Genomic DNA, 13,780 nt, shown 5'->3' with positions numbered 1-13,780 from the left:
TTTGTAATGGAACTTCTTCACTTCATATTAAATATCGGGCAATGTCTACCCAGACGAACTACACAAACTACACAAAACAAAAGTAAAGATTAAATAGAACAATTTAAATGCATTGTTGACGTTTGTCTTTCACACTATCAGGTCAATTAGAAAAAAATTACTATAATTATATATATATTTCGTAAAAAGAGATTGACGAGTTAAAGATTAATCGTTCTTCACAATTACTTGTTGTTAAGTATCTTGTCTATCATATCATATTCTTCCGCTAAACAGCACCACTTAGTTTGTTATATCGCGGTTTAAAGGGTGAGTGAACCAGTGTAATTACGAGTACAAAGGACATACCTTATTTGATCTCAAGTTTGGTTGCGCTTTGGCGAGTGGTAAATACGTATGTCTTACAGCGCCATGTCGAAGGCCCACTTACCGTCAGGTAGCCAGTACGTAAACCTTTTATAAAAGTAATATCAAAGTATTGGTAAAGAGCGATAAAGAGCAAAAATTTATATTGAAATATTAAACATTTTAATTCGTTCAGTTATATCTTGCCAAATTTATTTTGCTTTACTGAAAATTTTGTGTAAATAAGTTAAAATGCAAAACTGATCCTCTTTTTCGAAAATAATAGTATTGGCTATAAAAATGAAAAATACTTAGTTTTTGCTAAATATAGGCACAATATGGGTATATGGCCTAAATAAAAACAAACCGTAATTTTCAATGTTCAAAGTGATTTGCTGATAACTCCGCTATATTATGCACTATAAACAGTTCTTGATTAATATATTTTCATTTGGAATACAACGATATTTCAGTTAACTACTTAAATCCACTCCAATTTTACTTTCAAAGTTTTGAAAATAGTTTTGCCGACATTAAAGACTCCATTTTTCGATGAACTGACAATTAAGGTCTCGACCAAGGACGTTCGCTAAACGATTAGAGAAAAAATGAATTTATACAGATAAAAAATACATTATTTTAGTTTTGTAGATTTTTTAAAATTGATATTTGTTTATTTATTTGTAATCAATGTGGAATATGAAATATTTGTAAAAATATACAAAGTTACCTTACATTCGATAAAGATGATTATTATACATAGTAACGTAGGTAACGAAAAAAAATAAATTAATAGAATTATTTAATTTTATAGAAATAAAAATTTTAAAATCTCAAAAAAAAAAACACTTTTATGCATAGCAATAATCAATTTATAGTTTTGAAAATAATACAAAAGAAAAACATTCCTCCTTGATCTTTTGTATCATGTGTACTTCGGGATTATCAAGATTTTTTTTACGACCTGACTGCTTAAACGGACTGTGATTGAAACGGATTTTGTATTAACGGTCTTTTGTTTTTGCCTACTGACTTTTGTTTTTCCTTCAACACTGACTAAGCTTATTGAACATTATTATTTCAATTTAAAAATTAAGGCAAGTTGTTATTTTTAATCATGTATATTTTTTTCAAAAATATGAATGCTAAAGAATATATTTCATTCTTGTTTATTTTAAGTTGATAATCGTTATGGGTAAAATATAAAACAAAAGTTTTCTTTGAAAGATATTCAAAATATAATTTAAACTTAGTATTATAAAATACGTCACATAATATTTCTTGAAAAGTATACTTTATTATTAATTATGTTGGAAATATAATTTAGATTGAAAAGAAAATTCAAATAAATAAAACTGAGTGTGTTTCTGTCGTTAAAAATAACTGCCTGTTTTTAATGAAAGAGGAAGAAAAAATGAAAAAATTAGATAGAGTCCTTGATACAACGACATTTGACCCTACCAAATTTATTATAAATGTTGAGAGCTCAGAAACTCAATCCATATAATATATTATATCTATTCAAATTTATATAAAATTACGTTAAAAACCAATAAAATAAATCGTGCTATAATTTATCATTCATTCATTACCCACTCGTTTAATATTTTTTATTTACCTCCTTTCCTACTTCCATTGGAATAGAGTATAGGTATTCATAGTTTTTCAGAGTATCTATGCGCTCTCTTTTGATCATTAACAAATACTTTTAATTGCCGAAATATTTAAAACCATGTACTTTTTGTTTAAAGGCAGGCGTCTCGTACTTTTTCTATCATCAAACATTTTAAAATTAGAAGGTCAATTAATATATACATGCAACTACAGTCACGAGGAAACGTAATATATCTATTTAATCCCACATTATCCAAAATAATTTTTTTTTAATTTTTAAAGTAGAATAGTAGACATGGCATATATTTTATACTTAAATATTATAATTAAAAAAAATATCTTGTAACTTGTAAATGTTTGTTCTTCCATAAAATTTAAGTACAAGAGTAGGTAAGTAGTTTATTAGTGATATTGATTAGTATATTTCAATAATAACTGCAATGAAAAAATATTGTAAGTCATATTCGAAATGAATAAGATAAATAATTATAATAAGGCTATTCTGTAAGATCAAACTCGAAACTCACCGCAGTAATCGGTTGTGAAATGTCAAAAAATGATAATCAACATTGACAATAATAATTATAAAATTTCAAGAATACACGTATCAAAATAGTATATCACCATACGTCGGTTGCCAACATTCCACGCGTGCGTACTGCAGCGGTTGTCATAGTTATTAATATACATATGATAACCGTTCAAAGTTTAATAAAATTTAAAATCTCATTTCTGAATAGCGTAGTTTCGTATGTGAATATAGAAAATAGGTAAGTCCTTATATTACTTATTTAAGTTTTAAAATTGCATCAGTAGGTACTTAGGTATTTAAGAAAGTTACACCGAGAATGATAAAATTATTTTTTGGTAAATCTTTTTTCTTTTAAAAAAAACTTTTGTATTATTAACCGATATATTAAATCAAAATATAATTTCATTGTACTTGACAAACTAATCTCTTAGACCAATAATGACACAGCTCAATTTCATGTGGGTTTCACTAATCGTACATGCAGCGGTCAATTTTGTCGTGAATGAGTCGCCGGCGGAGGCTTTTGTGTCTTCGCCTCGATTCTAATTGAAACTATTTTGGACACAGGACAATGCAGCATTGTCCGCGTGTCCGGCGGTGTTTGCCGCCTTTATTAATTCAGGTGGGCGTGTCTCACAGTGGGCGGGGCGAGGTGGTGCGTGGTTTTCGGACCCGCCCACCGGCGCGGCGCACTTCGCGGCGGGAAGCGACGTCGCGTCGCCGCTCAGTCGGTCTGCTGACGCGACGTCCGTTGCTCATCTTCGTGCGGACTTCGGAATAACTTTCCACCAACTCATCGAACTGTTTCGTAAAGTTGATAAGACTGTAGTTAACTGGATTATTGTTGCGTGCTGGTGAGGCGCTGTACAATACCTGTCGCACGACCTCACATACACGCCAAGTAAGTTTAGAATTACATTGCGTACATATTTCAAATTAATAACTGCTTACGATAATCAAAAGATTTTGGATTATTCTAAAAAAATTTTAATAGATACGAGGACATGAAAATTTATAATTCGTAAATTTTAAACAGGTCAACCAAAGTAGACTTAATATAAGTAGGAATAACTCTCGAATAAAATATTATGAAATAAAGAAATAATATTTTTTGTTTAATGACAAAATTGAATTTAAAAAAAAGACGGTATATTTAGAAAACAGGTTTATTTGGTAAAATATCTATCGTAATTTTTTATGGGTAATAAGTATAAAAGCTAATATATAAAATTAGAATAAGAAAATAAAAATAAGAATTAAAATACAAAACAAAAAGTAATTACTTATATTTAAAACAAATCTCTTCAGTGTATGTATTGTATATTCAAATAACAATTCCTTACTTTTACGCCATTCTTGCACTTTTTACGACCGATTCAATTCAATAATACAACTCAAGCAATTTAAACAAATCAATCGTCATCTATTCGTTTTCGAACGCTTTTTCTAGTAAAAAACTCCCGCCCAAACCATGTTACCCCTCCACTCCCTCTTCCCCGCGCAGTCCCCGCTCAAATCATCGCTGACAATGCCGATTCGTTTTATTGGCTCTACGATCTTTTTATGGCAATTCGTGGATCGCTTTCACATTTCGTTTGGGGTCCTTTGTCGTTGCTGATCTTTTCAACGATTTTTCTTTGCCAATTTTTATTAGGTTCGATTTTTTTGCGGTTCTTGTTAAGAAACGATTGCTTTCTTAACACTTTTTTTCTTTTGTTCTTTTTGCACATATTACTTTTAAATATATCTTTATATATAAATAAAAGAAATAAAATGACGAGGAACTAGTGAAACTAAGAGTAAAGTTAGTTTTTTTTTAATTTTGTTTTATGAAAATTAATTTATAGTTCCTCCAAACGTGTTAAAATCAACTTTTTATTTAATTTAATAATGAGAGGCTTTGACAATTTGTTTTTTTTTAATGGAGCTATTGAAATCTTTTAACTAGTGCCATCTAATATCAACCTTATTTATGCAAATCCTTTTATCCTTTTTCAAACAATGCATTCTAAGCAAGAATGCGCTTAGAAAAACCACCAAGAATAATAGGCGTTAAGCGTGATGATATCGTATAATGAGGTCGCGCCGATAACGATGCCGCTCGTTACTGGCGATTAGAAGTCACTGTGACGTACAGACGACCATAATAATTATGCACTTTTATAAATCCTTAAATCTCGTAATGAAAAATCAAATCGAAATATATTTGATTCAATGGAGCCTTTACAAAAACTTTTGAAACGTCATTTTAAAACTCAATTATCTGTTATAAATTTGAATAAAAAAACATAAAAATATATATTAGTTTATATTGGGTCAAATTAAAAAATACAATTGACGTAAAGTACGAAGTAAAAATAAACAATATTATATTCATTAAATATCAAATAAATTGAAATACCGTATACTTATAAGTAGATAATATTTCAACATAGTCAATATTAATAATTGGTTTTAAACTTTTCGAGTATAGATATTCATTTGAAAATTTCAGATAAAAAATAAAAAATCTCACAAATCAGTTTAGTTTTTTTTTTAATGGCAATTAAGCAGTACATTATTATAGTAAGTAATCTGCAAGTATTTGTTTAAGTTTAGTTGTGATTTTATTCAAAGTGAATGCCGTTGTTTTTTAATATTGAATATAATGACTAACTAAAATAAATGATATTTAAGAATCGAGATGTCCTAGTGGATAGAACGCGTTGATCTTAAACGAAGATTGTAGATTCAAATCCAACCAAGCTCCGAGTTTAAGCCTCATTGAGTGTTAACGTATTTTTGTATTTATAATTCATCTCAAGCTCAGCGACGAAGGAAAATATCGCCGAGTACCTTAAGAATATGCAGGATTCCATATGTAAATGTAGCTAATAAATATTTCGAAAATATTCTGACACCCGACCTGAATTGACTTGTTACAAACCTTCCCCTTAACTCAAAACAATGCCTTTGCCTAACAGGGGGACTTTCACGGACTGTTGTTATATATAGGAATTAGGTTGATTATATATATTTGAATTGATTGAAAGTCTTTAGCTTAACAACAGATTTGAAATATATAACTCTACAATGGTATTTTAAAGTAATAACTATATTTATATATATATTTCAATTTATTTAAACGTCAAACCAGCACTAACGAAAACGAAAGTTTGGAGGGAGAATTATTTCCGTGGGGGTGTGTGGGTACACAGACACATCTGCACAAAGCCCCACCACTGCGAATATAATATCAAGGATATATATAAAATAGGACAATATATAAAATAGTAAAATATCAATTAAAATAAGTAATTAATTACAAAATTATCAAGTTAACGTCATATCGAATTACGAGAGCAACAATTAAAATTAGTTATCCGATAAAAAATATTAATAGATCACATCGATATCTTACACTGACCGATAACAACTATCACGGTGTTCATACGTAAAGAATAGGAAAACCAAAAGATGTCCGTGGCAGCTACGACGTGATCCTGTTGAGCCTATTGTCAACAGATAATCGCTAAAAATACATAAAATTTAAAAAAAAGTTACTTAATTAAATAAATAGTACACTTACGTAATTATAAGATATATATAAAATACGAAATAAACTAAATGATATATAAAAGTAGTGTTATATATTAATTAAATATAAATATCATCATTAATTATACTATAATTTAATTATGTAATATATTATGTCTTGGGATATTTTATTACTTATTATTTAAAGTACATTTACGTAAAACAATTATTATCTGGATAACAATAATTATTAGCATTGAATAATAACAGTGGAAATATAAATAAAAAAAAAAAAACTGAAATAGTATCGAATAATCTCTTATTTTGGCATTTATTATTTATTTTTAGAATGATTAAACTTTTTTTTAAATTTTGATTAAACTTTTTTTCGGTTTGTTATAAAACCGATATGAATAAACCAATGGTCATCGACATTTTCGTTTTTCTTATAATAGTCTAGTCTACATTAACTTATTCAATAATTATTGAAAAATAGACAATATGTATTTTACTGTAGTACCGAGTTTGTTTTACATCTGCCAAAAATTTTTTTATCGAAATATTATTGTTTCTAAAAATACTATTTTTTACCAAGGCGCTTAGTAAAAATACTATTTTTTATTTTATTTTTTTACTTTTTTACCAAAAGGGAAAACGACGTGTATTCCTTATTGGCTACATTCAACAAGCTATCCATATACTCCCTCAATTATAGGAAGGACATCACAGCATCTATTTTATATACCTGTAATAGAGTACCAGCAAAATTTAAATCAAACATGTTAAAAATGTTTATATGAGAACTAGCCGAGTCAGGCCTTAGGCTTCATTATATTATCCTAAGTTATAAAAAGTGATGATATTTTAAGTTGTTATAAAATATTTTATGTTGTTATAAATAAATTTCAGGACTGACCATTGAACTTGCCACCCATTTAGATCTCACTTCTTTTGTCGTTGAAGTCAACAACCAAGGCACATATCATAATATTGAATTTGGCTCTCATTTCACATTAATGTTTTTGATGGGATACATTTTTACCATATTTATTTAATTGGTCATAGTGTCCCTTACAATTTTATTTAAGGAATATGTATAAGGAAATAAATAATAATGAAGCTGAAATTAGAGCGCTAGTAGAAATCGATAAGGAAAAATTATAGCTTAATGTAGCTAGCTAGCGACAGTTAAATTAATAACTGTATCACGTTTGCTTCCATGGCTATAAATATATGCGAAAATAAAGGCACAGTTTTACTAATAAAAATATTAGAGTACAAAATAGTAGAGATCAAAGGTTAATTCAAAGTAAGCTTAAATCGAATAAAGGCGGCAAAATAACGTATTTTTTTATGGCGTCGGTATGAAATATCCGTATAACATCATAAATCAACAAAACTCATAATGTGTATAATTATTATTTGTATATGTTTTTTATTTAAATGTTATGACTTAATGTTATAAATTATTAGCAATGATGATCATCAAATATGTTACTTTTGAGACGATTTGTTAAATTTTTACGAAGTACAAACACCCCGTCGGAATATGAGGGGTCGGTTCGACACTACCGAGGGATTTATTGAATTAACCCATTCATCGGCGGTCTCAAAAAATATTCGCTTAGATGGCGGTATATTTTTGAAAGTGTTTATTTTCCGCATATAAACATGACTGGCAATAATCCACCTGATGGTAAGTGGTCATCAGCAAAATCCCTTACATCGCCAATACGCCAATCTTGGAAAGTTAGATGATCCTTCAATCCGGAACACAACAATGCTAAGTATTGCTTTTTGACGGTAGAATATGTCATGAGTGGATGGTACATTCTAAGGGGCTTGTACAAAGACCTACAGCCAAGGAACTCATGATAATTTCCTTCACCGCAAAACACGAGTTGGCTCATAAATACAAATTAAGCACATAATTACTTGGTCCTTATCCGGTTCTGAGCCTTCTGATAATATCCACTGTCCTATTCATCATCTCGGCTCTAATAAATTAGTAATAATTAATGAAAAATTGTTAACGTTATACAAAATTTGTATTTTTTTTCAGAAAACATGTAATTTACATTTTATTTGCATTTGAATTTACATAATTTTATATATTTAAAAGTCTTCAACTGAGCGACTGTTCATTATATTATTGTCTCCACTGGTGACAGGAGGGCTAGTCCATTTTTCGCCCAGAGGATCGGAATCGCGATTCAACGGAATTGCTGCTAGCATTCTTGCCACCATTGCACGCGGTCATAATTTGTACGGTAGGTATTTTTGGATTGTATTTGTGTAAGTTCTTAATGTAAAATTCTTATATTTAAAAATCAACTTATAAACTTAACCCTTTGCTTAGTTTCGTTATAAAGAAGCGTACAAAATTGTAGGACAAAATGTGTAAGCATAGAAACAATAGTGTATGAGTCATCATCTATACTATATTATAAATGCGAAAGTAACTTTGTCTGTCTGTTATGCTTTCACGACTAAACCACTGAACCGATTTTAATTGTATTTTAATATGAAGAAAGCTTATGGCCCAAGGAAGGTATACTATTTTATACCTAACACCCTAACGCACTGGCGAAAATAGCTAATATATAATAAGATTCATTCAATATATACAAAAAAAAACATTTTTTGTAAAATTATTCAATAAAATTTAAACTAATTTTAGATTCGATCAACGTTAGTATCAACAAAGCAATCGATGACATGAATAATACTATTTTAATTGTCTAATTAGTTTAATCGCTTCATGACCGTGATAAGTGGATGGTATCTCCCAACTCAGAGGGGTTGCACAAAGCCCTATCACCAAAAAAATTGCTTAATTAATATTATGACACAATCAAGTCAAAAATGACAAACTTACAACAAAAAAATTAAGCAGATATCACAATTAAATGTCGTACTTATAAATATATATTTTTAATTCAGTAAACTGTTTATGCAATCGTTTTAAATCGAGTCATACTTTTGAAATTCGAATCACAACCCATCGCAGAGCGTATACGTGGCATGCGTGTGACAGTAATGGGTGAGTTAGTAATATATGGCTTTAAATTATGTGCACACATTTGTATATTAATCTGTCCAATAAAATTAGTCCATCCGACAGAGCGTTGTGTGTGATTAAACTGCTGTTCAAATGACAGTGTCAGACTTACGAGTACATGAAGAATGGACTATCGCAATGTCGGCCTGCTGCTTAAAGTTATGACGCTAAATAAAATTATTGTGATAGCTTGTCAAATGTAATTACAGATACAAGGGATATAGTAATCTCAGCTAATCTATTAGTCTAGCTGTGGCATGCGGTTTCTCCAACGCTTTTTAATTATTTGTAGAATAATAAAAATAAATAAATAATCCTAACAATGGAAAAGGAAGACAATAACTTTGTAAGTCACTTTAAATGTTTTTACGTTTACCGTGATTTTTGACTCTCAGTTATCACCGTACTAAGTGGTTTGGTTATGTGACAGAAAATGCATTTTTTTTCTTGTGTGTTTGGGCTTGGTCATTATTACTATTACATTAAGATATTCCAAAAAAATAATCAATGTACAGACGCTGCAAAGCTAGTCTCATTAAGTAAGTTAATTTTATTTTAAATACTATTATTTATTCCTGTTTCTTAAAGGACCTGTTTCGGTGATCATTAATCATCAAAACTGGCCCAGAATTTTAGTCTTATGTTTTTGAGGGAGAGTTATAATCATGAAATAACAATGCGGGTAACGCAACATCGCCCGCACAACACAACAACAACGATTAATTTCACGGACGAACGTTTATTGAAACATTGAAACAGATAACTTTCGGACATAACAATATATATATTGCAACAAGATCCTTTTCACACTATAAATAAAAATAAAATGTCAAATAAAATAGCAATTTGTACTATGATTTCGTTTATTAAATGTTAAATATATATATATATATATATATTTAACATGATAAAAATAATCTCTATGATAAAAATAAACAAATTGAATTAAATGATATATATATATATATATATATATATATATCATATATATCATTTAATTCAATTTATCATAGAGAGAATACACATTAATAATTGCCTTCAGATTAATTGCGTAAAATCATTTGGTTAAAGCGCCAAAGCTGTTAATAAATTAAAATAAAACGAGTTACATCTAGCGAAATTTACTATAAACGGTGGCACACCTGAAATCAGTGAACGCTTTGCTTCGTAACAAGCGAACGCGAAAGGATTCAGTGAGCGCATTAAAACCAGATGAGGGATAAAAGTTCCCGCAAATGATGGTAAATGATCGTTTCAAACGGGCGGTGGTGCCGCGCGGACTAACGACTCTTTATGAATGAATAACAGATCGGTTACAGACGGGATGGGATGTGTCGTGCGGACGCCTCGTTAGCGCTTAGCGGTCGGGCGGCGTAGAGCTGCGTTGCTAACGCGTCACAGCACTGAAAATATAACTCTAGGAATAATAGTGTACACTTTGTGATCAAATCAAATAAAAAAAATATTTTTTTCTATGTCTATATAACATTAAGTATATATTTATAAAAAAGCGAATATAAATTGTTCCATTAATTTGATTATTTACTATTTTTATATTAGACGTACGTTTTAATGAAATAAAATATGTTAAAGTATTTTAAGAGTTATGTGTTAGTAGAAGCAGTTTTGTGCCTTGTTGTACAAAAATTTTATTAAGTCAATTAAAAGTAATGTAAAACTTTTTCATATTTATGTTAAAATATCTATTTTAGCCCTATTTTAAAAACTACTTTAGTTTAATTACGATCCAAATAAAATGGTATTGTTATTTTTTTTAATTTTACGCATCAAGCCAATTCCCCTAAAAGTGTCCAGGCGTAGATAACTTTGCCTGTATTTATTATTTCTGAAGTTTAAAAAAATACAACTTTAAAGTACAATTTTTAATTTGCATGCTTTAACGGCGTTTTTTCCGCTCGTTTGTCGATGCGGCACGGCCGATTGGTTTAGTTAGCAGTGAGCGTCGCGCCTCATTTGCTTGCCGCGACACCAACGTGCGACTTTGTTAGTACTCTTTTCACCCCGCACCAGATTCTAACTATCTCTCTGATAAATCGGTGTCATATAAACGTTTACGGGATGCATTTTGATCTGCGTGCGGTGCGCCTTTAATGATGTCTAGAGCGTGTGTAGTTATGATATTGTGGAATCCGTGTGATATTTTTTTTTCTTAGTTTTTTCATATGAAACACACAAAATTACACACAAAATTTATAATTACGTTCAGATCATGTAAGATACGAATTTTATTTCTTTATTCGTCAATTAAATATATGCAGTTAATTAAAAATATTCTGTCTTCATATTTAAAAAATATATTCCATACAAATATCGAAAATGTTTTAATTTGATATCTTATATACCAAATAAAATACCAGAAGTATACACTACCTTATATTAGAAGGGCTAAAGCTAAGTGTACATTGTTCGCTGAACGTTGAGTACTTAAAGTACTTAATCTTAGAGTTACAAAATTTTGTCAATATTAACATTTATATTTACGAGTATTTTATTGTCAATTTGATTTAAGTATGATAATTATAATTTATTCGTATTACTAGACAATAAAACAAACAAATTATCGAACTAATTGTAGCGTTTCAGTAACTTCAGTTAATTTCAATAATGACTGTTAAGTCATTGCAACAAGTCAGGTAAAATACGAAAGTTATTAGTTTCATTATATGACTTTACATTTTAATTATACGTTTATGTATGTAAAACAAATACAGATATATCACTAATTTAAATATCGTGTGCGAGATTTCTTTGTAGTTTTTCGTTTGTCTGTGCCTCAGGATGGCTCGGCGTGTGCGAGCCATTAAAACCGCTTGCCGATGTCAGGTGACGTGTGTGAAAAATAGTGGATCGGGTGGAGGGCAAGGGGTGACGTCAAGAGTTGTCGTTAACTTTAATGATTTCTTAATGATTGTGCCTCTGGCCTGCTACGCTTCAGCTTTGGTTTACCTTGCCGACGTTTTATTTAATAGACACGGAACCTATATCTACATTTGGTTAAACTGTTCGTTCTCCGTCGAAAAAGAAATCATTTAACCAAAAATATCGGAGATATGAAGGTGTTAATGAATGCTTGCAGTATTTTAATTGGAAAGTACGTATTTGTGTTTAATGATCCGTTAACGATTGCGCTTGCGGCCTACTTTTTATCGCGGATATTACATTGTATATGTATTGGCGTACAGTACAGAGGAAAAATTCTACTAAAAAATTGTCACTTTATCGCAATTGAATCAAACGCAAGCCGTTTAACCGTTTTCCTATTTCACTAACACAACGCTCCGGTTACAGTTCGGACGGATTTGGATTGGAATAGAATCGGGAATGTATCGTAACTGTTATAAATTAGGTAAATTGACAATTTGACCCCTGTACAATTTATAAGTAAAATATTCTAAATCCATTAGTTAATTGGTATAGCCCATACAAAGGTAGAACGTTTGAAACTTATTATCTCAATCTAAAAAGTTTCACAATATTAGAATTAACGGTGTTCGCTTAATAAATAAAGTGAAAGTTGATATCGATGACAGTAATGAAGGATAAGACAAGTTATCGTGGCAAGCGGATCAAGAGGCGTGCGGCGCGCCGCTGGCGACCCATTAAAAATAATCGATGCTCGCAAAATATCGAGGGCTCCCACTAATGACATCGCGAAAACAAAGCAGCGGAGCCGCACTAGGAACCGGTAGTGGGGCGTTAGAGATTGATTCTGGGCAAACGGTTTGGGAACCGCTGGCAAAACAACCAGTGACGATTTCATTTTATCTTTTTCGGAGCATTTTTATCCAATACGCATCCGACCATTCCGTTAAGATTAAAAAATGCTTACTATATATACATCACGAAATTTCTCAATATATATATTGAGAAATTGTATTTCCTCTACAAGGTCGACGCATAACTAGCTACATACAGAGCTTGGTACTGCACACAAATCCTACGTTTGTTTTTAAGACATTATAGAATCAAAATTTAAGCATAGCGAGAGTTCATGGCGAAATAATTTGATAATATTAAAATGAATATAAATATAGAATTAATAAATTACATCACGAATACAAATAAATTGTTATATTAATAATTGTTATATTTATAATTTAAATAAAAAAATAAATAAAAAATCCTCGTTATTGAACATGATATACTAAAATTATATCATATGCGTCTGTCCCTGTTGTACACTTGTGTTGTTTCTAGTAGTTACCTACACAGATCTTAACCAAATTGCATACAAAAAAATAATAATTAAAATCTTAAGAACTTAAAAAAAAACAATATTTATGATAATGTTGTTTTTTTCAAATTAGATTTTTAAAAATTTAATAGAACTTTTGAGGGAAAATTTTCTTTGATGCCTTCTAAATAATTGTAGCATAAAATAAGTACTTCACACTGTTTTATTATATTGGAAATATAAAGGGATTTTACGAGGCCTGTAAGTGAAATTTATTTCCTAAATTCGGTACATAATAGGCTAATTCATGTGGAAGATGTTTGCGGAACGCCGCCGCGCGTTCCCGTTCTCTTGTTTTTCTTACTAAATGAAATTATTGCGCGAATAAAATATTTTACAGTCTGTCAATTTGGCTGGTTCACTTCGTCGAAATGTTCCGTTGGATATTAAGCAGAGGTTAACATTTTATTTGCACGGAGTTATTGCCTGAATGCCGGCGTCTTGGCGTGATGTTGTT

At 30.2% G+C, this 13,780-nt stretch overlaps 1 protein-coding gene across 1 annotated transcript in view; it reads left to right on the top strand.

Annotated features, from left to right (window-relative positions):
* The first annotated feature begins 3,232 nt into the window (after positions 1–3,232).
* Positions 3,233–13,780, top strand: part of LOC126781393 (LIM domain transcription factor LMO4) — a 158,700-nt gene continuing 148,152 nt past the window's right edge. Inside the window, exon 1 of the mRNA XM_050506355.1 lies at positions 3,233–3,392. The gene's annotated coding sequence lies outside the window, so the exon portion shown is untranslated. The remainder of the gene's footprint in view (positions 3,393–13,780) is intronic.

The sequence above is a fragment of the Nymphalis io genome, chromosome 3, assembly GCF_905147045.1.
Source record: "Nymphalis io chromosome 3, ilAglIoxx1.1, whole genome shotgun sequence".
In the NCBI taxonomy this organism is placed as follows: Eukaryota; Metazoa; Arthropoda; class Insecta; order Lepidoptera; family Nymphalidae; genus Nymphalis; species Nymphalis io.
Note: the sequence above shows the minus strand (reverse complement) of the source record. Positions and strands in the feature narration are given on the sequence as shown.